The sequence below is a fragment of the Oryctolagus cuniculus genome, chromosome 11, assembly GCF_051225735.1.
Source record: "Oryctolagus cuniculus isolate XC-2025 breed Fujian yellow rabbit chromosome 11, ASM5122573v1, whole genome shotgun sequence".
Lineage (NCBI taxonomy): Eukaryota > Metazoa > Chordata > Mammalia > Lagomorpha > Leporidae > Oryctolagus > Oryctolagus cuniculus.
The window spans coordinates 68143017-68167384 of record NC_142877.1 but is presented as its reverse complement, the minus strand read 5'-3'; the positions used below and the strand labels follow the sequence as shown (position 1 = coordinate 68167384).

The window sequence follows — 24368 nt, the reverse complement described above, 5'->3', positions numbered from 1 at the left end:
TGCTCTGTAGTCTCCCAAAAACTTCCTTCCTCTTTTTTCTGTCCTTCTGTCGGTACTCCAGCTTAGTGCTGGAGATAAGAAAATTTACCAAAAATAAGTAAAATACTCCTGGAAGGTTGCCTAAATCTCTGCTTATTCCCAAGTTACATCACAAAGATTTCCATTTAAAATAAGAAATGTATTCCTTAATTTTTCTCAGAAATAGTTAAAACAATATAGATGACTGCAAGTTCTCTAATTTGTGATGTCAGTTTATTTAATCAAAAGATGGTGTTATGTCACTAAAATTATTATGAACAGGGCTTTTCATTTTTTGCTTTTGTGGGAGTCAAGTTTTCAGCTCACTAGCTTTGCATTCTTAGAAGCGAGTAAGTAGGATACAACAGCAACAGCAACAGCCACTGAAGTTGCCCCATGAAGTCTGACACTGATAACACAGTCAGAAATGCACCAGGCAGAGGAGCCACATGAGGTCAGATTCTTTGGTGAAGTGTTGGTTCCCACAGACTCATTTGTCTCAACTACCAGTTAGGAGGGTACTTCAAAAAATTTGTGGAAAATGGAGTTAAAAGGTTAGTTTATTTGGGAACACAACATTTTGAAACATATGCATGGTTTTCTCACAGGTATTTTCCATGAACTTTTTGAACACCCTCATATGTATGGATGTCAAAAGTCTTTTACATCAAAATAAATGTAGTCTTTAATTGCATTTTCCACCAACATTTTGAAATACCCTTGTATTATCAGTAATTAAATGCCAACATGTAGGAAAGATCCCTAAATCAGATTCTTCATGCAATGTTCCTCCACTGTTTAATCAAGTAGGAAAACACAGACCTCCCCACAGGCTGCAGAACTACTGTAGATCAGTTTATAGAATCATTTTGAGTCCCACAAAGGCCTGCAACTGGCTTTTGACTTGTGAGCAGCAGTAAAGGTCAGAAGATCTGCCTCTAGAAATGGCGGTGCTGCACACACACACAGATACACACTCATACACAAATGTACACTCATGGGAAGAAAGGAGAGGAAAGGATGAAGAGGAAGGAGAAAGGAGAGAGAGAGAGAGAGCACCACACCTCCAGACAACAGCAGCGTTGTGATCCCTCTGGTAATGTTACCCAGTTTTGTTTATCATGAAAAGATCCCATTAATGCCTCAGTCCTATCAAACAGCAGACCAAGACCATGAATGGCACCTATCAGAGCCCAGGGTAAATCCAATGATTAGAGGGAATTCGCCAAAGGGCCTTTGTAGCTGAGAAAAATGCCTACTCCAGAGAGGAATGCAGAAAATTCCTGGGAGCACAGGCCCTTCTTTGTTGGCGGTCTGGCGGTATTCTGGAGCAAATAAAGGGACAAAAATGGGATCTTACATGCAATGAACATTTGAAGAAAATGGTTTTCAAAGACCTCCTTGAAACATTCCATTTTAAGACCCCTCAAAAAGAAAAAAATAGAAAACTATAATGCTGAGAGAACTATAGAGTTTCTACCCAAACCACCATTTTATAGTATTGCATAACCGTGGAGATTCTCAATAGAAATACAGTTTTAGTTAGATTTCCTTTGTCCTGCTGAGTTTCCTGGTTAAACAGTAAGCCAAAGTTAAAACTTAACAGATAAGAAAACACACACACACATGCATACACACACACATACACTCACTAACCTCAACGTTACTGGTATAATAAACTGAGATTTAGCATAACATAAAGGACCAGGCAAATAAATAGGAAGTATACAACACCAAATTGAGTGTATCAATCATCTTCAGAGCAGAACAAAGCATAAAGAAGCTGCACTATCACCATTACCCAAACGCACATACAACTAACCAGAAAATCTGCTAGGCAGACTGAGTAGGATGAAAAGGGGAAGTTAAGGCATAAGTACTCTAGACAGCAATAAGCTCTGCTTTTATCAACTGCTGCACACGAGCAAAGTTGGTTTGCTAAAACCCCTAATATATAGCAAATATGGCATGCCTGTATTGTTTCTACCATACAATACCTTCCGTCTGTCTACAAGCACACACAAAGGAGTACTAGCTAGGCCTACTGTACCCCCTTAGTAAAATGTTTCAGCTTTGTTCAGTGGGAAGAAGTTGACATAATAGGGAATGAATCCGAACCTTAAGGTACAACGACTTTTTAAAAACCTAAAGGCTTAGGTAGTCATCAGCAAGGCATTTGGTACATCTGAGTTTCTCATTTTTCTCAAAAGGGTTTCCCTGCCCCCCTTCCTAAGGCCCAAACAATGTTAATGACTTTCCTGCACAATATGCCCCTAAGTGTAATACCTTTCCCCATAAATCTTGTTATAGACTTATTTTATGTTCCATTTGAATGTTTGCTGGGTTGAGGGAGAAGCAAAGTAATAATCATGTAATTCTAGTTGAAGGTTTTCCTCCCCTTTCTCCTAGACTGAAATCTAATAAAATATTATTTATTTGCATCTTTGGAGAGCTATTCACTAATATTTTCAAAACTGTAGTAAAGTGGTTTCAAAGGTGGTGTCTTTACTGCTTTGCAAATGTTGTTCATTTTACTATTTGTTTTACATGTCATTTTACTGGTACCAGTGGATTTGCATTATAAAGCTGTATTAGGATGCTATTTGGGGTATACACAACAAATGCAAACCTTTAGACTGTGCTTCTCCACATTCACTGCTTGTCTGCCATATAACCAATATAAAACACTTCTCCCAGACTTCCCTTCAAATAATTGAGCATACAAAATAGTGGGGTTATTGCATCACTGTTTATGGCCAACCTTGCCCTTTCTAAGAGTTACTCCAATAAGTCTCTACCTGGGGGTGTACTCCCATAAAGTTTATACATCTGTGCACCAAAAGGGAGAGGTCAATTTTACTTTTGCATCATTAAATATATAGTTTTTCAAACACTAATGAATACAATACTTTCTCAGCATACATGATGGCTTGAAAAACAATTGGCATACTTTCCTGATGCATTTTGCAAATTTCCTCTTATGTCTGGACTGAAAAGGCTTTATTATTAGAATTCTTATGAACAAAATGCTGAGTTCTGCCAATGTAAAAAAAGATCCATTTGAAAGAAATGTCCAGAGCACAAATAAATTTAAGCACAGAGTGAAATAAATGCTCTGGAATGACCCTGTTCGGGATTTCCTATAAATGGAGTGTACCTCTCCACCACTATAGAGTTCTCTGAAATCTTGCCAAATGCATAAATCTTGGAAACATCTTCTAAAAGATAAGAATGAGCTTGGAAAACGGATCATCAAAGAAATATGCAGTGCCAATAAAATAAACCACACACATACACACAATTTTCATTTACCAGATCCTCTTTCACAAATGTAGCAGATGGTAGAGTTTTAAGACTAAATTTTTCAAACTGCAATCTGATTTTCTATTTAAACCAGAATCCTTAACGTGTTTTTTTTTTTTTTCAAAATGTGCTGGATGCAATACAAACACCAGAGGCATATAACCATGCTCATGTTAAGTTGATCAATGACAAGAGAAAGAGGAATAGTGAATTAAAAAACATAACACTTATTGTGAGCTATATAAATTTTTTATCCCTCTGTATAATTTCTTTATAATTTTACTCTATTTTAAAAGTGAATTAAAAATACCATCACAAACACAGTGCTCCCACTAGGATTTTTTTTTTTTGAGGGGTACTCTAGACAAAGCGAGCGCAATGAAAAGGAGAATGTGACCCATGAAGACTGGACTCTAAATGCAGTAGGGCAGTCAACCGCCAGTCTCACTGTTTTTCATCCTCGAAGACCAAAACTATTCTAATGTCTTCCTCCTTTTAAACAATAATGTATTATTACTTACTTGAAGAGGCAGAGAGGCAAAAGAGAGAAAGAGAGGTCTTCCATCCACTGGTTCACTCCCCCAAATGGCAGCAACAGCCAGGGCTGTCTGTGGGAAGCTGGGGGCTGACAATTCAGTCCAGGTGTCCCCGATGGGTGGCAGGGACCTGACTACTTGAGCCATCATCTATCACCTCCCAAGGTATGCATTAGCAGGAATCTGGAACTGGAAGTGGGACTGGAAACTGTGATATGGATGCAGTCATCTGCAGTGGGCATCTTAACCAGTAGAGCAAAGAACTACCCCATCTTTGATGTCCCTTTTTGACGTTCATTCTTCAGTATTAGACCAATGACATCTTTGTCACTTGGTTGCTTAACTCTTAGAACCACAGCTCTGATTGATCTCTTCTCCAGGAAGATCACCTTACCAGGATTCACAGGCTAGCTCAAGGGCAAGGTTCAGCAGAAAGGGGTTCTCAGGGGCCCTGCTTCGGAAACCCTACAAATGTTCCCTAAGGATGAAAATGTCAGACAAGGAGGTGGTTTCAAAAACAAGCTCTATTCTGCATCCATTTACAAATATTAACATTCAAGCAGATTCAATGCTACCTTTTGGAAAAGTTTTATCACTCTTGGGAACAAAACATAACGACTTTGAAGAGACAAAACCTCTAACAAAAGAGGCTATTTGCTCTTCTCCATTTGGCCTCTACTTTCACAGTGATGAGTTCTGGAGTGCCCCGTCCCAGTAGATCTTGTCACTAAACAAAACGCCTTGGATTTTTGTGTGAGCACATCTTGGTGAAGAGACAGTGCATGTTGCTAAGAACAAAGAGGGTCTTGCCATGGCCCTTAAGGGTCCTCCTGGATTAGCAGCAATTAGAGAGTTGAGATGTAATTTCACCCTTACCCTTCTTCATGCAAGACCTTGCCTCACCTTCAACAGGAAATGGGAGCTGAGTCAGTGGGGCATGACTATAATGGGAGTCTGTGACCGGGATGTAGTGTAGCCATCAATATAAATCTGTCATAGACACACTTGCAGAGGAAGAAGGACTTCCACACACTGCAGTCTTTACACTTTTTGATGCAGATACAGATTTATGGCACACGGGAAGCAGAGGGCCTTTGAGCCAAAGGGGCCCTGTGAATCAAGGCCATTCTGTAGGTTTCCGCCGCCCGAAAGAGCCATACATTTATAATTGTGCTTGAAGGCAGCCCCCTTCCAGCCCCAGGAGGCAGCACCATTTGGTTGAAATAAAACGAGGACATTTCTCAACAGCTGGCCAGCTCTAGTTTTAAGTTTTAACAACAGGATGAATGGATGGAGAACGGCTGAAGGGATCAAAAGGCGTTATTGCCAGACTTTGAGACCCTGTCCCCCACTATACCGTTCCCACATATCAGATTCACACAAGGAAGAGCAACTCTGCTTTGAAGAGTTCCCTTGTTTCCTTGTTCACCCAAATCAGATAACTCTCTCACCAAAAATACTCAAGAACGATCCGGCTGAGACCTTACAGAAATATCTAAAAATGTGTCAGGCAAGAAAAGAAAAAAGGGAGTCAGCTACAAGTCAATGGAAAAAAAAAAAAGCCTAGAGTTGGTGTTAATGAATTAAAAACACAATTTCAAAGCATCCTTAATAGAAGACTTCCTCCACGCAGCTAGTATCTGATTCAGGGAGTGACTCAAGCAATAAAATCACAGTTGGGACGACTCTCATGGTGCTGGCGGGCCAAGTTCAATATTTTCCCTGTGAGGCATGCCTGTACTATAAAAAGAATGTGATGTTTGAAAATGAGTGTCTCTGCTCTCTGAGTGCTGGCATTAGAAGCCTTTCCTAGCCCTCCTGCCACATTTCGAGAGTACAGTATGAATCACAACCATGTGACGAGCCGCTCCTTGCCAAATTCTTTCATGCTGCTACTACGGTGGTGCGTTCCCTCCTAGATTTCTGCCAACAGCCTCTGTCGCCCAGCCAAGACCATCGTTGTGAGTGTCGGTGGAGAGGCACGGCGCTCTGCTCCAGACTCACCCGTGAGGAGACAAGGAGGCACATTATTGTAATATCTGTAATCGCTGACTTGACTAAGTGGGCAGGAGGGGATAAAAGTCAGCTGAGAGACGGAGCAAAGAGACTGCCAGACAGGGTGAGATGCACAAAAAAGGAACTGATGCCTTTGGAGGGTAACTTTTGTTGTGCCCAGCATGGAGTTAGGCTCCTTAAACCCATGCTCTCTTTTAGTACTCCAGAGAAAACAATTCCTATATATGGGAGAGGAGTCTGAGGACACACAGTAGCATAGGCTGGAATCCAAGCTAGGATCCCTGTCTCCTTCCTCTCTCCGCTGCCATCTCTGATTCCCAAGCTCACACTTGGAAAAACCAAGAAACTGCTCTTCTCCTTCTTGGACTTTTTAATAGTAGACCATTCTTTTAACTGCCTCTGTCCCCTAAGTGTCTATAATGCCACTTTCAACAATCCTTGTTTATGAAAATTCTGTCAGCCAGATTAAGAGCCGTAGGACCAATTTTGCACAGCCACAACCGCAAGCCCAACAGTCATCCCCAAATGCTGCCCCAGGGTCACAACGGGAACGGGGAGTGTGTATGGAGGAAAATATTATTGTAGTTCAACATCATGAATCACTACTGATGGAGCCACTCAAAGTTTATCCCCTACTTACATCTGCATTTCCTTTGTGCTCATTTATTGCTGTGGTTAACTACAGATTAATCGACTTGCCAGTTTTCTGGCTGAGCCTCCCATAAGCCTTGCACTGTCTGGCCCCTAAGAGGCAGAAACAGATCATGAAGCCAGAAAGCTCTCTGAAGATTCAAAACTTGTTCATCCCAGTCTTCCTAAATGGCCTGTTAGGTACACAGATTTGGCATCAAAACTGTTGGAGAGCCCAGGTTTCTCTCCTGCACATTAAAAAGACAACTGTTCCAGTGGATGGCAGAGGAGGTAGGGGAAGGCGCAGAAGGCTCGATTCCCAAGGACTCTACAGAAGAAGTGGTACAGTGTGCCTCTAGACCTCAGCCCAACCCAAGGACTCAGCTTTTCTTGGGCTTCTGTTCCACATGAAAGCAGCTGGGTTGGGGTTTCGATGGGGAGAGACAGTGCCAAGTTTCATGGCATACGTGACTAGTTTGAAGCAGTTGTGTAAAATGACTGCTTCCCCCACAAAACATTTACATATTAGGCATCATTATAGAAATATAGCATATAGACTACTATTACATGATGGTCTTGCACTTTTATGCAATGATTAAACCATAAGAATATATGAGTATTACTGAATGATCTAGCAAGATTTTGAAAAGACTGAAAACCAATCCTATGAATTTATCCAGTCCTTTATTTATTAAAAAGCATAAGTTGTACAGCCATCATGTCTTAGGCACTGTGCTGAGGGCTGGACATAAAGGACACATAAAACACGATCTCTGTCCTATTGGAGTTGGGGATGTTGGGGTAATGCAATGTTTTACGTGTCATACTTAAATAGTGGCCTGAAATTGGTAAATACTAACTTTGGAGTATAATTTGGGTAACTTCTACCTTGCTAAGTGGTTTTCTTTCTTTCTTTCTTTTTTTTTTTTTTGGTAAAATTAGCCAAGAGGAATATGTAATTTTCTTTGCTGCTTTTCTACTCTGTGAGCTAGTGATGCTATGGCTGCATGGAGCCATATCCGTAGTAATTACGAAATAAAAGGTAAGGATTAGTAGGAAGACAGGCTGGATTTTCTTTAGTGAATGAGGCAGAAGCATTTCTCAGAGTCACCTGCTATGTAAGCTGCCCTTCCTGGCTCTACCATTTATTAGCTGTTGAGTTCCATTTCAAACTAAGTCCAAATCTACTTACCTCAGAGTCCAACTCATTCGCCATTCCACCACGCTGTAACATTCTGTCCTGCATCTTGTCTTCATGTACTGTGCTTTCAGTTAGCATTCTTAGAATGGGAGCTTTATAGAACACTCACATGTTTTAATCTTTAGTTTATTTATTAATGATTCATTTACTATCTATTTACTATACTAAGAGTCATCGGTAGACATCCACAGTATATCTGAGCATTCCTGATTCAGTGCTAAGGTGATTTACTAAGAAAGAAGGAACAAATGCCAGGTAATACTGGCAGCTCCTAGTGTGCCCAGCTTTGTTTGGTAGAAAAAAAAATCTCTTTTTTCTGGGATTTGAGAAGAAAACAAATTACTATTGATCCTGTATCAATGACAACAATAAGTCTTACCAAAATCCATTTGAAGGAAGTCTGAAATTCTAGTTGAATACTGAAGTTTATGTGACAAGGGAAATAGAAAAGTTTAGGAGATTAATGGGCACAATTAGTATTTAAGAAATGTTTAACACTTTGGATATTTTGGTGGAGATAGGCATAGGGTGGCAGTAAAATTCAAAAGTATAATAAAGGGTAGGCATTTTTGGCACAGCAGTTAGACACTGTTTGGGATAACCTGCAGCCCATATTGACTACCTGGGTTCAAGTAATGGCTCCATTCCACATTCTAGTTTCTTGCTAATGTATCCTCTGGAAGTCATCAGATGATAGAGCACAATTACTTGGGTCCCTACCATTCATGTGGGAGACCTGGATTGAGTTGCTGGCTCCTGGCTTTGGTCTGACACAGCTCTGGCTGTTGTGAACACTCAGAGTGAATCATCAGATGAGAGATCTCTATCTATCTCTGCCCTTTCAAATAAATAAAATACATTTTTTTAAAGACTTCCAAAACAAGATGTCAAGCATGCAGTTTTTCTTGCTAGTAGACATGGAGCCAGCTCGACGTTTGTGGAAGGAGCCCAGGATGTGGAGTCAGCCAAGCTGAACAAGAGTGGATCTCCTCAAGGGGATGTGGTCGTGGGTCTCCATGTGGTTGTTGTGATAAGAGTTAGCTCACTACAGGCTCCCAATGTATTTGGTGAATGAATTGATGAGTCAAAATTGCAAAGTTTTAGGCAAATACTTCTTTTAAAGGAAATATGTGTGTCTCCTCAAATCACAAACTATTTCCTACATAACTGCTATTTTGAAAAGGGGGATTAATAACCTCAGAAAAACCAACTACTATTTCCTGTGGTTTGTGTAAAGGTGTGAGTGTGACTGTGTGTTTGTGTGTATGTCTATCTAAGTACATGAGAGAGGTAAAAAAGGACTCTAATATAAAACCCAAAGGAGACCATCTAAAAGACACATTATTGCCTTAAACTCAAAAGTAAGGAAGAAGCCATTAGATAATAAGTTCAAATGTTATTACTGTTTTTGTTTTTTTTTTTTTTTTAAAAAGCTTGTCTATGGCAAGCTAATGTTGGTTTCTATACAGTATCTTATTACAGAAGTCTTAATCAAATTCCAAAGAATCTTTACTATTTAATTATTTTAACAATGGAAGTAAAGATCTGGCTAATGTCCTTTAAAATTTTAGAATTTCACAAATTCTATGTATAAAATATTTTTCTTAAGCATATGATGACTCACTGGAATACCAACTTTAAAAAGAACAGTCAAGATGAGGTCTCCATTGCTCCATGGAACTGGCCTGAGAGCAAGTCATCAAACTCTTCCCTCTCCAAAACTCTTCCCTGAAATATCATCCATTGCACAGGGGGCCATTTGTGTAATGACCTCTTTATAGAAAAGGTAGCACATAAATTGTCAAATAAATAGAGTGAAGTAATTGGCCTTGTACAATTCTGGGCCATGGGGAACATGCATTATTTTCTAAATGAGCCATTAAAAATCCTAAGAATTTCATAACTTACAGTTCAAGAGATTCTTGCTGGTTAAGGGGTACTGAGAAAGGCAATTAATAAAACAGGAAATGGGGAATTCAGTGGGCTGTGCCTTCAAAAAGCAAGAGTATGCTCAAGAAAAAACAGAAAGTGAAAGTGACTACTGATGGCTGGGTCTGGGCTAGTGGACTGAGCAGCTTTACTGGAAATTCCCCTTGGACTTAACGGTATGCCTTGGCTGCATTTGTACCTCTTTGCCTAAACCCCCAGTGTTACCAATGACCTTCCCAGTAATTCCTGCAGAAATGATGGATTGAGAGAATCTCCCACCAGAGGGAGTAAATGGGGGCTGAGGGTACCTGAGAGTTTTAACCATAAGGGAGATGTAGCGTTGGAGAAGTTTGAGAACAGTCTGGTCTACACTCCACTCAACATTCTAGCCTCTTAAAACTCTACCTCCAGTCAATGAATATTTTGTAAGATTGGAAAGGATTGAGCAACAAAGATGTACATGTAAGCCCAGTTTAACATGTCTGACTTCTTTTTCTTGATTCAGTTACCTAGTAATTTTCCTCAAGGGAAAAAGAAAGAGATTTTCATGGCACAAATATTTGATATCATCAGGTCGCATTTTAACCTAATTTTGAAACCCTAATTCTCAATTTACAGTCATTAGTTACAAAAATAGCCTCTTGTTGTGATTATTTGGACCAAAAGATATGGGAAGGGCAGCTCACCTTAAGATTCCTTTTAAAAAAAGAGACTGGTTTGAGTTCCTTAGTATTTGCTGTAAGGTGCATAAGTGAGGCTGTTGCCTTGAAGCAAACTATTTTCCAGTGTGTTATTTATTCCCAGGGATTGTACACATTCCAGATGATATCACCAGTGCTGCTAGTGCACAAGAAAATAAGCAAATGAGACACACATTAGCTCATGTGGCAAATCACTGGGCCTGCCAAGTGGAAAAGAACAAAAACTTAGAGGAAAAACATTTTGTTTTCAATCTACAAGGATATTAATAAAACTCAAACCCAGCATTCTGTGGCTGCATTTCCCAGGAAGAAGAGTCTCTTCTGGCCAAAAGAACATAACAACAAACTTTTGTATCTGAAAAATATGTATCTCATGATATCATTCAAAAACCCACTATTTATCATGACCAAGGCTAAAAACATGTTTCTCTGAGACTTGGGCACCAGGAAAAAAATTGAGTACAAATTCTACCTAAAATCATCTGTAATTCAGAGTGAATAAATTCAGTGAGTGCAACTGGATCCATTATATGTCAGCTTAAAGCCACAACTTTCTCTAGATAAAATTCTAAGGAACAAACAGGAAGAAGCTACTACACTGCTAAAGAGAAGATGAAGTAGAATATGAAAATTTCTTGAAAGACGAAGCTTTCTGTATGTAATTTGCATACACCAGAGAGAAATGAAGAAAGCAGATTACACTAACAAATATCAATTAAAAATAAAATTGGAGGGGCCACAGCAGGTTAAGCCGCTGCCTGCAACTCTTGCATCACATATGGGTCCCAGTTCGCATCCCAGCTGCACCATTTCTGATCTAGCTCCCTGCTAATGGCCTGGGAAAGCAACAGAAGACAGCCCAAGTGTTTGAGCCCCCACACCCACATGGAAAATCCAGATTAAGCTCCTGGCTCCTGGCTCCTGGCTTCAGCCTGGCCCAGCCATGACTATTGGAGCCATTTGGGGAATGAACCAGTGGATGGAAGATCTCCATTTCTATCTCTCATTTTCTCTCTTTGACTTTAAAATAAACAAATCTTTAAAAAAATACAATCAGTTAGAAAGGTGATCATGACTTAAAACTTACTCCAACATTTCTAAAATTTCATTTTAGAAATCACAAGTGATTAATAAAATTAAGTAACACTTAAATAACACTATGGGATGGATGCAATTTGAAGACTTTATATAATTAACTGATTTAATGGTCTCAACAACCCATTACAATAATACGATGGCACCATTATCATCCTCATTCTGTAGCTGAGACAACTAAGCCCCAGAGAGATTAAGAAACATGTCCCAGGTCACACAGGTAGCCATTACTAGCATATATCAATCCAGATGAGTCTAATTCACACATTTTCAAAGATACTAAGAAAATAGTGAAAACTTAGAGGCATAATCCCACTAGGACATGAAAAATTATCACAAATGTCATTTAGTAAAGTAAGAATGCTTAACGATCCTGATGATATGAAATTGCATGCAAAATATACCACCTTGCTTAGACATGAAGGTCATCTCAGATGAAGTTTAAACTCTGCCCATGAGAGTAAAAGGAAATGTACCTGTGCATTAACATTGATCAGTCACTGTCAAGTATTTCCTGACAGGCACTGGGCATGCACATATATATCAAAACATCATAGGAAATTATTTTTCCCAGTTTTCCAATCTTCCTGAATTCTCTCTTAAACAATACTTACCTATGAAAGGGATAATTGTTTCATTGCTTTTAATAAGGCAGAACTTCTTTGGAAAACAAGATTGTTCACAGTAAATTATGCCTCTTTCTGGAAACATGTAGAAATTTGAAAGAAGTAGCCAGTTGACAGTGCTGTTCAGCTCTGAATTTACAGATGGAAAAAGAGCAATTCATAGAGATCAGCCTAATTCAAGTTAAGATTAAGGGGCAGGCAGGATATAGCACAGTGGTTAAGAACACAGGCACCCTTACTTGCTGTACAACCTTGGACAAGTTAACTTTTCTAAGCTTCCCTTTCTCAATATGAAAGGGAAGAATATTGCATAGGGTTGCTGTGGAAATTTAGTGAGCTAAGGTATACAGAATATTTTGTGCAATATCTGATATCCAGTAAGGGCTGAATAACTATTGTGGTTACTATTATCTTTATTAAGTGACTCACAACCAGTTAGTGCCAGAACAAGCAATGGCCCTCCACACACCTGGGTCCAAGGAGTCAAATCACATATCCTTATGTTTTCTCCAAACGTGCTGTTGACCACCTCTTCTCTTTTTACATCCCCAGAACAATCGCTCAACCTTTTAGCAAGTGTTTTTCATTAGAATACAACTTTGAAGTTGAACTTTTAAAACTCAGGAGGGTTCAAATACACATTTGCAAAGAGGACAAATGCAGATTTAGGAAATCTGAAGGATATGATGCTTTGCCTCCTATAACCTGCTCCCTCCTGATTCCAACCGTGCTCTTCCTGGAAGTGGGAGGTGAGCTGGCCATTTAATTGGACTCTTCAACATCAAAACTGAACAAAATCGTGCAGCCGCTATGATCTCAGTTCAAGTGTGCTTAATGCTCCTTGTGAAAAGTGCTCTGTGTTAAAAAAAACAGGTTCCTGTGGCCCGGGTGTGCAGTGGAGGATGGCCCAATTCCTTGGGCCCTGCACCCGCAAGGGAGACCAGGAGAAGCACCTGGCTCCTGGTTTCGGATCAGCGCGGTGCGCCGGCTTCAGCGCGCCAGCCACAGCGGCCATTGTGGCGTGAACCAATGGAAACAGAAGACCTTTCTCTCTGTCTCTCTTTCTCTCACTGTCCACTCTGCCTGTCAAAAAAAAATTTTTTTTCCTGGGGACAGGTAGTGTGGTACAGCAGACAAAGCTGTAGCCTGTGACACCCGCATCCCGTATGGGTATCAGTTTGTGTCTTGGCTGCACCACTTCTGATCTGGCTCCCTGCTATTATGACTGGGAAAGTAGGACGATGACCCAAGTACTTGGGCTCCTGCGCCTAGTGGAAGACCAGGATTGAGTTCCCAGCTCCTGGCTTCAGCCTGGCTCAGCCCCAGCTTTTGTGGCCATCTGGGAAGTGAGCCAGACCTCTCTCTCTTTCCCTCTTTCTCTCTCTCCTTCTCTAACTCTGACTTTCAAAATAAATAAATAAATCTTAACAGCAAAAAACCATTTCCTTAAGAGATCAGGCTCTTGGAGGCAACACCCTAGCTTTCCTGCTTCACTTGCGATTTGAATCTCAAGCTCTGGTTCACTAACACTGGCCGACATTTACTGAGGGCTTACTAAGTGGCCAGGTATTGTGCCAAATGCTTTGTTTACACTTCTCATTTAATTCACACTAAAATACTTTGGGGTATTATTCTCATTTCCATTTTGCAGATGTGATAACTGAAGCCTAGATGACTTGTTCAGGGTAACACCAACAATTAGCAGCAGAGCCACTAAACCCAAACATCAGGGTGGATTAGCCACCCCCACCTCCCCAGCAGCCACTGCCCACCCAGATATGTCACACTGTCTCTGGGCCTCAGTTTCCCTGCATGCAAACCACGCTCCAAGCTTCTGATCAGCCTGACATTCCACCGCCGCCTGCTGCTGCCACACTCAGCTGCCCCGGCTGGGCCTCCCTGGGCCCTTCCCTGCTTTGTTTTTGCTGCGGGATCTACTACAGACGCACCCTTGGCAGCTCAGCCCAGAGCGCAGCCGAGGCTTCCTCTCTCCCTTAGTGCTTGGCCGCTTCAGTATGAACAGGAAAGGTGGGCAGAGGCCAACTGGCAGAAGCCACAGAAAGAGCAGCACGTGATTCTCACAGGAGCAGCAGCCAGCAGCAGGCAGGGCCTTGCCAAGCTGCCCAGCTCACTCATTGACTAAGGTTGCTTTTGGCCTGCAGTCACCGGGGGTTCCCGTGCTCACTTCCCTCTGGCAGGGCAGCCAGCTAGGGAGACAAACAACTGGGAGGCACCAGAGGCATGGCTCCAACCACCCAGGAACAGAACACAGAGACATTCCACTATAAACACCATGCAGGAACCCCTCAATCTGAACCTCCCGGGGAGCCCACCAGGGGCCGGCTTAGGCAACGTCTTATCATGTGGGACAAGCGTGCAGTTTAAAGGAGGGGGCTGTGAGTCATCCCAGCACACATGAGGAAGGCCCACTGGGGGCTCAGCAGCCTTCCTCACCCAGACGCCTAAGCCTCAAGCTGCCCTCAGCCCTGTCTCTCTGTCTCTGTCTCTGTCTTCCTCCCTCCCTCTGGGTCGTGGGCCCTACTTAGGTTACGACAGGTCCAGCCATAGCCAGATCTTTCCCCTGCTAAGTAGCACACACAAGGATTTGTTGGAGTGGCTTTTTTTTTCTTTGTTTTGTTTCACTACTATTAAGCAAGATTGCTTCATAATCCTTTAAGTGTTTTTTAGCCAAGTCTTATTTACATACCCTGGCCAGCAGGCACGTGATTAACCCAAGGGAAGGCAGATGCTACATCTGAAAAATAATCTGAAGCCGTCTCATTCAAGACAGGAACAGCTGAACTGTGCGAAGGGCAACTGACTCTTGGGCCAATGACACAAAACTCAGCCTCTGGAGATCCTCAGGGATGAGAAAGAGGAGCTGCTCAGGTAGGGGCACAGTTATCAACTGGATCTGGTCTGTCTGTCTGTCTATCTATCTATCTATCTATCTATGTATTTTACCTCCTCTCTGGGGACAAAGCTGTAGGAGAGCTCAATGCCCATAGGATTTAACACACAGCAGTAGCAGAACTTGTCTATTTCATGGTATCGCACTGCTACGTCTCAAATGTAGTGCCTTCCTACCCTCTACTTACCTCCCAGAAAACAAACTAGTGACAGTGTCAGAAAGGAAATTTGAAGTATTTCCCTAACTATATTGTTTCAATAGTTATCAGGGGATTTTATGGGATAGTTTTTCCCAGTTTTCACCCCATGATAAGAACACACAGAACCAGTTATGATCATTATCATTTCTCAAACATAAGTCTAATGTTCCACCAGAAGGCTCAATGGGCTATCAGTCAAAATTAAAATGATACAAGAAATAAGTTCCAAGACCCCAGAAATGAGGAACAAGGACCTCTTCTTTAAGGAGAAATCCTTAAACATTAAATAAACACATGCCAGAAATAAGACCAGTGGGGTCTTGACTGTCGATTGTCTGATTCTCAGCCAAAACATACCACAACATGAACACCAGCCTTCTGTCCCTAACTCTCATCCTGCTGCACTATCCAGCTATCTGACCGTGCACGAGTCATTTATCTTCTCTAAGTACACGTTTTATTGCCTTTCACATGAAGAGGCCCGTGAGAGATCTCTACTTTCCCACCTATCTCTAAGATGAAATATTTGTTTAAAGAATCGATTAACAATTTCAATGCCAGTTTTAATCTTTAAATACAAAGGGCAATACATGCTTCATAACACAAGAACATCTCCTTGCTATCATATTTGAAAGAAATATTTTTGCAATCTTTTCCTTGCTCTTCTTGGGAAATAAGATCACACCATTAGACTCTGTGGATGAGGACATGCCAATGACATGGGAAGGGGGCAAAAGGTCTTATTTATTTGCTTTGAGATGAAATGCTTTGAAAGACCTAGGGTTTTCCCCACAGAAAATGCATTTGCCTCTAATATTGTCTCCAGTGATCAAGAGTTAGTGTCAAAGGTTTGTGAATGGAGTTCAGAATGTACAAGTGGCACCTCCCATCATTAGTTGTCTACATTTTTTTATAACCACTTGCATACTTTTGGTCAACCACTGTAAAATAAACAGTCCTTCCCAAATGTTTTTGTTTTCTTTGACAGCACAGCAATAATTCACTTGGAATGCTGTAGAATAGAATCACACTCTAATGCTGCCATAAGGCTGGCTTTTTATGATTTCTATTCATCAAGTTGTTTTTAAGTTAAAAGATGCTAGACCGAAAAGGACATAAAACACTTTAGAGATGTGTTATGCTTATATCTTCACTCCCTGTTCCCACCAAAACATACACACATATATAATATATGTGCAAACACATGTGCATATGTGCACAAATATGGGTACATGCACACTACATATATATTTCTAAGTACTCACCTAAAGTGCTTACTATTTTTGTTTTTGTACTTGTACTTTTGTTTCAAACTTGAAGAACAATTTCTAAACGTTGCTACAGTACAATTTTATGTTCATGTAAATTATGGTGTAAATTAATAGTTATTCTGTCTGGAAAACTTCTGTTTAAAAATGTGCTAACATGCCCTCTGTGGCCTTACTTGGTAATACCCTTGAAACCTTCTCTCCAGAAGAGGCTTAGAAAAAACCTTCATATGGATTTTGTTTCAAATCTGATATCAAAGCAAAACAAAACAAAACAAAAACCCCTTTATTTTCTTTCTCTTGGGGTGTGTGTTTGTTGGGGGGGTATTATCTCAGATGTACCCAACAAAATAAAATGTATATGTGGGAAAATGAAAGGATGAAAAATGATTGGAGAAATGACACAGTCTCTAGGCCTCATTGTATAAGATACCTTTCTAAAAGGCAGCATTTGAAGTAAGAAATGGGAGTTAGGACACTGTTAGGTTTTCATGTTCTTCATCCTCCTCTCTAAGAAACCCATTTCTAGCCTGCACAACATGGCTTGTAACTTGTGATCTACGACTGGCATGAATAAGTCTTGTGATGAGTTTAATTTCAGAGGCCTGGAGTTTATCAACTGAGCCATCTCACCTGCATTCCTTGCAGTGATTAGAGTCTCAGATGTTGGGCCTGGCTTTGGGCTTCTCCAGCAGAGAGCAGTGAAACACTGTCAATAAACCTCATCCTGGAAACCAGAGTAGATTCGAAGCAAGGAAAAAGTCAAAGGCAGAACTGGCAGGCTCATCTGAGTTGCAAAAATCTTGGGTAAACTGTGCTTGTAGATTTTTAAAAACTGGATCTGTGTTAATAATTTGATGCCACTACTATTAACAGCATTGCCTGTGTTCAGATATTTAAGTGTTAGTCAAAGTGTCTCGAGTATGGTAGATGATATAGAAGAGAAAGTGTGTCCTTTCCAAAATTAGCTTCTTATTTTAATCCTGCAATTACTATCCTGCTGAACACTCATTGGCTTTACTGTTACACATTTATTAGGTCGTTTTCATTTGCACTCAGTATTATCCCAAAGTCAGCTCTCAGATCCCAATCTCCTGCCACCTACCCTGGCAATTTTTCAGCATCCCTTGTTTACAGCACAATAAAGGCTTATTAAATCAAGTACAAGAAGTTTATACATATTCTACAAGAAACATCACTGCAGAGAACCATTTGGAGAAGTCTGGAAGCATATCGCTATGGCTCCAGTTCAAAATGAGGCTCGTCCTGGGGATGTATAACTGGCGCTTCCAGGTAAAATGATTTATGACATTACACATGAACTTGTTAACAGTATAACACAAAAGTGTGAATACTCCCTGGATACCTGATCCTTGGCTGCAATGCCAGTAGATTCTTCTCCTTGCAATCAACAATAATATGATGACAGAAAACATTAGCAAATAGAAGATGTTTGTGCTCAGCTGCTCTTAAAGAAAACATATATTTCCACAAACAGAAGTCTGAGCATTTATAATTCCATGATGTTTTATATATGATCTGATCTGTTACTTTTCTCAGAAGAAAAATAATTTAATCTTGTTTTTAATGCACAGATATCAGAGATCTAAAAATCCAGGCAGATCATTCGTTTGCTCTATCGAAAGAGAGCTAACACCTTATGCATAAATCACACAAACTTTTGGCCAGTGGCTCGATGAGTTCCCATTCCAAAAGTTTTTTGCTATCTTCAAAGCACAGGGCTCAAATGCCAGCCTCTGCGTGCAGGCTGCCAAAATGCTAAGTGAAGCATGGGGCACTACACATTAAAGGGGAGAGGTCAGCATGGCACTATGCCCGAAACGCATGCTGTACAGCAGGATGAACTTTGAAGAGACCGGCTCACATCAAAAGTCACCGCGTGTTTTACTTTCTCCCAATGACCAGTGTTATTCTACCTTCTCCTGGAATCTCCTCCTAGCCATTCTATCTCCTTCTCTCCTCCTCTCCTCCTCCCCAAACTCCTCTCTCCAGTACCACCCCAGCTAAGAAAAAAAAAAAAAAAAAAAAAGAAAAGAAACAAAAACAGCTCCTTCAAACCAGGACAGCACCTGCACCAGGCTAATCAAGCTCCAGCAAGCACACGTACTGGCAAGACTTCCCTGTGACTGAGAACAAGACAGAAGCAAAACCCGCTTTGCTTGGGAAAGCACAGCTCTGCTGCTCCACGTCCACATTCCACCCCCTTGGCTTTTCCCAAGGTCTCAGTGAGAAAACCCTTTTTTTCCCTTTCTTTTTTTCTTTTACTTACTTTTTTTTTTTTTGTCCTTATCAGTTCAAACAAGAACAATGAATTCCTCCAGCCCACAAGAATGTGACAAGGTGTCAACAAAGCCAACCAGGAAGGTGATGTATGGCCTGTGCAGCTCTCATAAATCACTTCCCGACCAGGGCTACAAAGAACAAGCCCAGCAATCCAGAGCCCAGAGTGTGAGTTCTCTGCACCCTCATTCGCACCCCCACACATCCTCCCTCCTCCTGCCGCCTCACTGACACCCACCTGTCAGCCCCTACCCACCAAGAGGCCTGCTGAGGGATTGAGAGAAGATTTTTTTTTCCCTTTTGTTTCACATACTACACATACGTGGTAGAGCACTATATAATTTAATGTGTTTTAGGGACATGTGTTGACATGGCTTTCTTGAAGGCTGTCTGGAAAGTTCTACTAAAAGCCTTAATTTCAAGAGCTTATGAATGGCAAAAGCATTTGTTTTCAGGTTAAAATTTGATTTAGAAAGTTTGGACTTAAGTGCTGAAATGACTATATGGCTCTCAAAAATTGGAGGCAAGAAATTGTTTTGCCTACTTTTGAGAGGATTCAAAAAGAGAAAATGAGAATTACCAATAGAGATTTCCCTCCTGGGATAGCAGGATTTGTGTGTGTGTGTGTGTTTTAGACAGAATGACTGGATGTGAACTTAAATGCACACTAAAATTAGGAGGCAGTGAGAGTATTTAACATGGCATAATGCAATGAAATTGGCAAGTACAGAATTATCAAAAAACATATTTTCTGTCACTGTTTTAATATATCTAGCTGAGATACTATTGACACCATGATTTGGGAATGGAGTTTTATTACATGGTAAATTTCTAATGCAAAAACTACTGACAATATTTAAATAAAAATGATTGGTTAATTTTGCTTGCGATTTGGAATCCATTCATTGAAAATCATGATTCAGAATTTCTATTTTTTAAAGCATGACGTAAGTACATATTTAACAAACCAGAATGGCTGAGTAAATGATTTATAAACATGCATTCATATGATAGGCTGACTTGTTGTAGCTACTACTTCTCTTTTAACAAGTTTAGGAGGGTTGAACAACAAAGAAAAAACTCATCAGTCCCCATTTTCCCTCCACCCACTTTCTAAAAATCAGAGATGCTAAAAATAGCTGGAGCAACAGGGATGATCTCATTCTCTACTAACTCACCTTGCTCATTCTCTAGTGATAGTGAAACTAATTCAAAGAAAAAAGCAAAGAAAAAAGAGCATCAACTTTCAGAGAAAGTTCACAATGGTTGACATGTCTTGATAGTAAAAAAAAAAACTGAATACTTGAGAATCAGAATAAAGGATTCTTTGCAGCACAGCATGGTCTTTGAAATAATAAACTGAAGGTTGTAACAAATTGCAAGTTCTAGTGCATACAAATATATCAACTTAGAATAATATCACTTGCCCATTCAGAAGAGTTATTCAATTAAATGAAATACATCTGGCGCCGCTGACAATATAACAATCAAGACAAACACTTAGTGAGCTAGTGTCAGTATGTCATCTAGGTTGAGGATGGAGGAGTAAAAATTCAATTTGGGACTACTTTGGAAGGATTACTTGTTGTCTTGAGTCCACTTAAATACGAGAAAACTAGAGATACCAAGGAAACCAGGAGGCTCTAGCAAATGGTTCAAGAGAGGGATGATGAGGGCCTGTGCAAAGAAAATACCAGTGGCAACGGCGAAAAGGAAAACTCGAAACACATGGCTCTGGGTATAGCTAGGAGCAATAAATGACAAGACTGTGTGAGTGTTGAAACTGGATAAAGAAGGGAATCAAGGTGGACAATGACACTCTCAAATAAACTAAGAATACAGTCACTGAAACTCAGACATGAGAGAGCTGGTCGAGAATGAATACATACTGTGAAAAATAGAGAGGACTTGAGACACAGCCCTGGAGATGAGCAACATGCAGAGGGCAGGTAGAGAGAGAAGATCCTGGCAGATCCAATGAGATTCGAGGACAAGTTTTTGTTCTGGGATCTAAGGAGGGCAGGTTTGAAATAGGGAAGCACTGCTGACATGCTGGAAATTTCAGAAAACCCACCAGGATGAGGAGTGAGATGTGGCCTTTGGATTGTGTAGTTTAGAGGCATCTGGTGGCCTAATTTAGAGTACTTCCTGTGGGGTAGGGTGCTCTATGAAGGATGAAGGGGGTGGAAGCCAGATCAGGAGTGGCTGAAACACACACAGAGGAAAGCAGCTTGCATTTGGCATTATGTTGCCTCCCTGCCACTTCAGAATGGCTTCAGCCTACAAATTTCAGGTGGACTGTCCGCCACCTCCTTTGGCCAGACCCAATGCCCCCTTGATCCAAGAAAGGCATGACACAGTGATGTAAAACTGTCAAGCACACAGGCTTTGATCTATCATTCTCCTGCTCAGAAATCTTTAACAGCTTCCAATTTCTCATTGGTAGGTTACTGCGACATTAGCAAGCCAAATAGAAAAGTTAAGTACATTGTTCATAATCAAAGATTATTCTGCTATCCTGAGCTTTCAGACAAAAACTAACTGGACTGAGGGACAGGCAGACATTGACCTGGAAGAGATTTTTTAAGAGACTCTATGAAGTACATTGTTCTGTAGAGCTGACAGTCTTGAGTGTGCACTAAAAATGGAGTGCGCCTAGAAAAAGAATGTGGTTCTCTAACCTAAAGGGAAAACCACACTTTCAGAATTCCCAGAGGAAAGGCGTACAGTAATGGATAAAACATATTCCACCTCATTATTTTTCAGTTTTAAGAATCTAGATAGAGAACAGTCAAAATTCTCAAGAGAAGGGGAAAAATATCAGAAGACACAGCTAAAGGTTTCTTCTATTAATAAACTTAAATCATTTTCCATTCACACACCAAAAGTAAGAAACCCATTTAGATGTATCAAGAGGGCCAAAAGACACATTGTTATGGGTCATATATTTTAGTAAATATTTTAGGTTTTGTTGGTCAGATGGCCTCTGGCAGGTTTCGATCTGCCACTTTCATACAAAAGTAGCCAGCGACAACATGTGAACAAACAGGAGTGACTGTGTCCACTTAAACTTTATTTGTTGATACTGGCACTTGAATCTCACATAATTTTCACATGTCACAAAATATTACTATTCTTTTGGATTCTTTCAACCATTTAAAAATGCACAGACCTGTACTATAAATACATACTATAAAAACTGATTGCTGGGGCTGGCACTATGACATAGTGGGTAAAGCTGCCACCTGCAGTGCCAGCATCCCGTATGGATGCCAGTCCAAGTCCTGGCAGCTCCACTTCCGATCCAACTCTCTGCTATAGCCTGGGAAAGCAGTAGAAGATGGTCCAAGTCCTTGGGCTCCTGCTCCCTTTTGGGGAAACATAGAAGAAGCTCCTGGCTTCGGATTGGCACAGCTGTTGTGGCCATTTGGGGAGTGAACCAGCAGATGGAAGACCTCTTTTTCTCTCTGTAACTCTTTCAAATAAAATAAATAAATCTTTTTTTAAAAAAACTGATTTCTAAAGAAGAAAATTAGTGTAGCTAGTAATTACGACACACTGATCTTTAAACTATGGCTAATGATATAGAGTTTGACTGAGTCTGCATTTTTTCTAAATGAAATAAGATTTGACCTGTCCTTTTGCTTTAGAAATCTTTAAGTTTCCCACTTCCTATAGCATCCAGTCTCCTTATACATGCTATACGAAGCCCATGTGATCTATTATCACTTACTGTTTAGGTTCATTGTCTGCAGGCACCATGTTACCCAGGCTATGATCCTAATTTACACTATCCAACCCAAACTAGGTGCTCTTTTTTGAATATCCGTGCACTTCCCTGCCTGCATTGATCTGTTTCTACTTTTCACATGGCATGGAAGGCTCTCTCCAGGAAAATCCCTCTTCCAGTTGTCCATTCCTTCTTTAGGTCTCAGCTGAAGTATTACTCCTCTTTGTTACAAAGCTTTCCCTAGTTGGAATAAAGACCACATGATCTAGCTTTTGGTAAAAATTTTATAAAGCCACAAACTGACAAAGATCTTGTAAAGATTAAATAACAAGGTAAGACAAAGTTTCTAATGCACCTAGCATAACATCTAACACATAGTTGGAGTTCAAAATACACAGGACTGGTATGGGCATGTGTTTCTTTTTTTTTTTTTTTATTTTCTCACTTTTTTTTAAAGATTTATTTGAATGGCAGAATAACTGACAGAGAGAGAGAAAGAAAGGCAGAAAGGTGTTCCATCCGCTGATTCACTCCCCAAATGGTCACAACGGCCTGAGCTGGGCTGATCTGAAGCCAGGAGCCAAGAACTTCTTTCAGATCTCCCACATGGGTGCAGGGGCCCAAGGACTTGGGCCATCTTCTGCTGCTTTCCCAGGCCATTGGCAGGGAGCTAGATCAGAAGTGGAGCAGCCAGGACTCGAACTGGTGCCCATAAGGGATGCTGGCACTGCAGGCAGAGGCTTAACCTACTACAGCACAGCGCCAGCCCCAGGGCATGCATTTCTATACTGTAAGTTCTTGAAGCTAAGTACCCTATTTTGTTTGCTTACACAAAAGCCTACAACAATGAGCTGCATATACAGGTTAAAGTGCTCAATAAGTGTTTATTAAATAATATTAATTAGAATGGTGAGCATTGCATTCTTTATAAAGCATAACCAATGTTTTCAAGCCTAAAGTTAAGTATAAGAAGAGCTGAAATTCAAAGGTTTCCATAATCTTTCTAACTGAGCTTGCCACATGGTTTAGAAAATCATAGGCTATGAAGTCTGATGGACCTGGGTTAATTTTCAGTCTTAATACTTTCAAGCTTGTGTATCTGTGTGTGTTACTTAAATTTTTCTCAGACTCATCTTCTCCCTTTATAAAATTGTCAATCAAATGTGCATTTACAGTTCTATTTTAAGGTCTCTAGAATAATCAGGTATTTGGTAGGCATTTAATAAGTCTTGATTAAGAATCTTAAACAAGATTATACTTAAATGCCTCTATTTATATCGCCTACAGTGTGAAACGATGCTCAAAATGGTGCACATGGGATGAAATGTAAATTGTGCTTTGTTTAAAGGTTTATTTATTTATTTATAAGTCGGAAATACAGAGAAAGAGGGAGAGAGAGAGACAGAGAGAGAAAGAGAGATCTTCCATCCGCTGGTTCACTTCCCAGATGGCCACAACAGTCAGGGCTGGGCCAGGCTGAAGCCAGGAGCTTCTTCCAAGTCCTCCAAGCACATGGGCCATCACATGCTGATTTCCCAGGCCATTTAGCAGGGAGCTGGATCATAAGTGGAACAGCCGTATGGGATGCCGGCACTGCAGAACACGGCTTAAACCACTGTGCCACAGCACCAGTCCCAAATTGTCTTTCTTGATTATTCTTCCTTACACACATTAATAGAGAAGCAGCCTCTAGCTCATTCTATGGGAAAGTGAATGGAGTGACCCTATTGATGGCATCCTCTTCAATTTCTCCATGGTAAGGTCAGGAGACAGCAAGAAGTGGGTGTGGACAAGGACATTAGATTAGACTGCAGGGTCCATCAACTCACCAGGTGGGACTTTAAATGCTATGAGAGCTCCCATTTTCAGAGTATGGTCCCTGAAATACAACCATTGTGTTTCTT

At 40.6% G+C, this 24368-nt stretch overlaps 1 protein-coding gene and 1 long non-coding RNA gene across 2 annotated transcripts in view; one reads left to right on the top strand and one right to left on the bottom strand.

Moving 5' to 3' along the window:
• HMGA2 (high mobility group AT-hook 2) overlaps positions 1-24368 on the bottom strand; it is a 133920-nt gene that overhangs the window by 65324 nt on the left and 44228 nt on the right. The gene's annotated exons all lie outside the window — the stretch shown is intronic.
• On the top strand, positions 14818-19612 carry LOC138844383 (uncharacterized). Its single transcript, XR_011380144.2, has 2 exons — positions 14818-14944; positions 18748-19612. It is a non-coding gene; the product is annotated as an uncharacterized LOC138844383 (long non-coding RNA).